The sequence below is a fragment of the Hylobates moloch genome, unplaced genomic scaffold (genome assembly GCF_009828535.3).
Source record: "Hylobates moloch isolate HMO894 unplaced genomic scaffold, HMol_V3 SCAFFOLD_21, whole genome shotgun sequence".
Classification (NCBI taxonomy): Eukaryota; Metazoa; Chordata; class Mammalia; order Primates; family Hylobatidae; genus Hylobates; species Hylobates moloch.
Genome location: NW_026652296.1, coordinates 42,450,897 through 42,455,044, shown reverse-complemented (window position 1 = coordinate 42,455,044; position 4,148 = coordinate 42,450,897). Strand labels below are relative to the sequence as shown.

General features: G+C 41.4%; 1 pseudogene; it reads left to right on the top strand.

Moving 5' to 3' along the window:
* The first annotated feature begins 442 nt into the window (after positions 1–442).
* LOC116461120 (serine/threonine-protein kinase N2-like) lies at positions 443–3,368 on the top strand (annotated as a pseudogene).
* Positions 3,369–4,148: the final 780 nt, after the last annotated feature.

Genomic DNA, 4,148 nt, shown 5'->3' with positions numbered 1-4,148 from the left:
ACATTCACAGGTTCCAGGGATTAAAATATGGACATACTGGGAGTTCATTATTCAGCCTACCACAGGGTCACTTGAGACGCCTTTCAGAAAATGAATTCTAGAGCCAAATGGTGCTACAGGAGGAGCTGCAGCCGCAGCGCCCAGAACGTAGAAGCTTGAGGCGGATTCTGGCGTTGCCCAGGGAGCGACTAGACCAACATTCCGGTGTGGGCGGTGGTGGCAGCCGGCGGGCGGCGAGGGGAAGCCCGCTACGAGTGCCCTCGATCCCCGCAGCTCTCGATGAAACTGACGGAATAAGCCGCGCCTCCAGCAGGGACTACACCTCCATGAACCCCTAGTTGTTTTTTTTTCTTTCTCTCCCCTCTCCTCACACCCACTCCGAGCCCCGTCCCGCCTACTCTCTTCGCCAGCGGCGGCCGCGTCCAGGTGCAGACCCTCCATACCGGAGCGCAATGGCATCCAACCCCCAACGGGGGCAGATTCTGCTCAAGGAACTGCAGGGGGATTCCCGAAGTCTTCCGTTTTCTGAGAATGTGAGTGCTGTTCAAAAATTAGACTTTTCAGATACAATGGTGCAGCAGAAATTGCATGATATCAAGGATCGGATTAAGAGAGAAATAAGGAAAGAACTGAAAATAAGGAAAGAAAAGAAAAGAAGGAGCTGAAAATCTGAGGAAAGTCACAACAGATAATAAAGTTTGGCTTATATAGACAACATTTTGAAAAAATCAAATAAAAAATTAGAAGAACTATATCACAAGCTGCAGGAATTAAATGCACATATTGTTGTATCAGAACCAAAAGATATTACAGATTACCCAAGGACTCCAGATACTCCAAATAGTGACACTCGTTGTTCTACTAGCAAAAATAGATTGAAGGCTCTACAAAAACAATTGGATATAGAACTTAAAGTAAAACAAGGTGCAGAGAATATCATATAGATTTATTCAAATGGATCTTCAAAGGATCGGAAACTCCATGGTACAGCTCAGCAACTGCTCCAGGACAGCAAGACAAAAATAGAAGTCACACGAATGCAGATTCTTCAGGCAGTCCAGACTAATGAATTGGCTTTTGATAATGCAAAACCTGTGATAAGTCCTCTTGAACGTCGGATGGAAGAATTAAGGCATCATTTTAGGATAGAATTTGCAGTAGCAGAAGGTGCAAAGAATGTAATGAAATTACTTGGCTCAGGAAAAGTAACAGACAGAAAAGCACTTTCAGAAGCTCAAGCAAGATTTAATGAAACAAGTCAGAAGTTGGACCTTTTAAAGTATTCATTAGAGCAAAGATTAAATGAAGTCCCCAAGAATCATCCCAAAAGCAGTATTATTATTGAAGAACTTTCACTTGTTGCTGCATCACCAACACTAAGTCCACGTCAAAGTATGATACCTACACAAAATCAATATAGTACACTTTCCAAACCAGCAGCATTAACAGGTACTTTGGAAGTGCATCTCATGGGCTGCCAAGGTATCCTAAAGAATGTCCCTGGACGGTCAAAAGCAACATCAGTTGCACTGCCTGGTTGGAGTCCAAGTGAAACCAGATCATCTTTCATGAGCAGAAGGAGTAAAAATGATGTCTGTGCTGTTTTGAAGCTCGATAATACTGTGGTTGGCCAAACTAGCTGGAAACCCATTTCCAATCAGTCATGGGACCACAAGTTTAAACTGGAACTGGACAGGTCATGTGAACTGGAAATTTCAGTTTATTGGCGTGATTGGTGGTCTCTGTGTGCTGTAAAATTTCTGAGGTTAGAAGATTTTTTCGACAACCAATGGCATGGCATGTGTCTCTATTTGGAACCACAGGGTACTTTATTTGCAGAGGTTACCTTTTTTAATCCAGTTATTGAAAGAAGACCAAAACTTCAAAGACAAAAGAAAATTTTTTCAAAGCAACAAGGCAAAACATTTCTCAGAGCTCCTCAAATGAGTATTAATATTGCCACTTGGGGAAGGCTAGTAAGAAGAGCTATTCCTACAGTAAATCATTCTGGCCTTCAGCCCTTAAGCTCCTGTGCCTACTACAGTGCCAGTGGTTGATGTACGCATTCCTGAACTAGCACCTCCAGTTAGTGATTCTACGGTAACCAAATTGGACTTTGATCTTGAGCCTGAACCTCCCCAGCCCCACCATGAGCTTCTTCCCTTGGAGAAATAGATGAATCTTCTGAATTAAGAGTTTTGGATACACCAGGACAGGATTCAGAGACTGCTTTTGATATTGAGAATGACAGAAAGAGTATACTTCCAAAATCTCAATCTGAATACAAGCCTGATACTTCTCAGTCAGGCCTAGAATATAGTGGTATTCAAGAACTTGAGGATAGAAGATCTCAGCAAAGGTTTCAGTTTAATCTACAAGATTTCAGGTGTTGTGCTGTCTTGGGAAGAGGACATTTTGGAAAGGTGCTTTTATCTGAATATCAACATACAAATGAGATGTTTGCTATAAAAGCCTTGAAGAAAGGAGATATTGTGGCTCAAGATGAAGTAGACAGACTGATGTGTGAAAAAAGAATTTCTGAAACTGTGAATAGTGTAAGGCATCCCTTTTTGGTGAACCTTTTTGCATGTTTCCAAACCAAAGAGCATGTTTGCTTTGTAATGGAATATGCTGCCGGTGGGGTCCTAATGATGCACACTCATACTGATGTCTTTTCTGAACCAAGAGCTGTATTTTATGCTGCTTGTGTAGTTCTTGGGTTGCAGTATTTACATGAACACAAAGTTGTTCATAGAGATTTGAAATTGGATAACTTATTGCTAGATACGGAGGGCTTTGTGAAAATTGCTGATTTTGGTCTTTGCAAAGAAGGAATGGAATATGGAGATAGAACAAGCACATTCTGTGGCAATCCTGATTTTCTTGTCCCAGAAGTATTAACAGAAACTTCTTATACAAGGGCTGTAGATTGGTGGGGCCTTGGCGTGCTTATATATGTAATGCTTGTTGGTGAGTGTCCCTTTCCTGGTGATGATGAAGATGAAGTTTTTGACAGTATTGTAAATGATGAAGTAAGGTATCCAAGGTTCTTATCTACAAAAGCCATTTCTATAATGAGAAGGCTCTTAAGAAGAAATCCTGAGCGGCGCCTTGGGGCTAGCGAGAAAGATGCAGAGGATATAAAAAAGCACCCATTTTTCTGGCTAATTGATTGGAGCGCTGTGATAGACAAAAAAGTAAAGCCACCATTTATACCTACCATAAGAGGACAAGAAGATGTTAGTAATTTTGATGATAAATTTACCTCAGAAGCACCTATTCTGACTCCACCTCAAGAACCAAGGATACTTTCGGAAGAGGAGCAGGAAATGTTCAGAGATTTTGACTACATTGCTGATTGGTGTTAAGTTGCTAGACGCTGCGAAACCAAGGTGACTGACTCACAAGAAGACCTCTTAAAAATAGCAACCCTTCGGCCTGGTGCGGTGGCTCTTGCTTGTAATCCTAGCACTTTGGGAGGCCGAGGCAGGCGGATCACGAGGTCAGGAGATCGAGACCACGGTGAAACCCTGTCTCTACTAAAAATACAAAAAAATTAGCCGGGCGTGGTGGCGGGCGCCTATAGTCCCAGCTACTCAGAGAGGCTGAGGCAGGAGAATGGCGTGAACCCAGGAGGTGGAGCTTGCAGTGAGCCGAGATTGTGCCACTGCACTCCAGCCTGGGCGACAGAGCGAGACTCCGTCTCAAAAAAAAAAAAAAAAAAAAGCAACCCTTAATTTGCTCTCTGTGCCACCAATAGCTTCTGAGTTTTGTTTTTTTTTTAATTGAAACACGTGAAGATTTGTTTAAAAGTACCATTCTAATACTTCTTCAAAAGTGGCTTCTCATTGTACTTCAGTGTAAATATGAACACTGGAAACAGTTTCATGGAGTTTAAGTTGAGTGAATATTGGCCATGAAAATCCATCACAAATACTTTTGGATCAATAGTCTATTTTAAAAAAGAAAGAAAAAAACCACTTTTTTATAGTCCCTAGTTTTGCCATATGCCTGCATTAACTGGAAGGAAAATTAATCACTTAACTATGTTTTACAAAAAGAAAAAAAGGGCTTGGAATGCTATTACTGTTCACATAAAGTACGATTCTGTTTGAATAAGGCAAATCCTCCTTTTTTTTTTTTTAAAA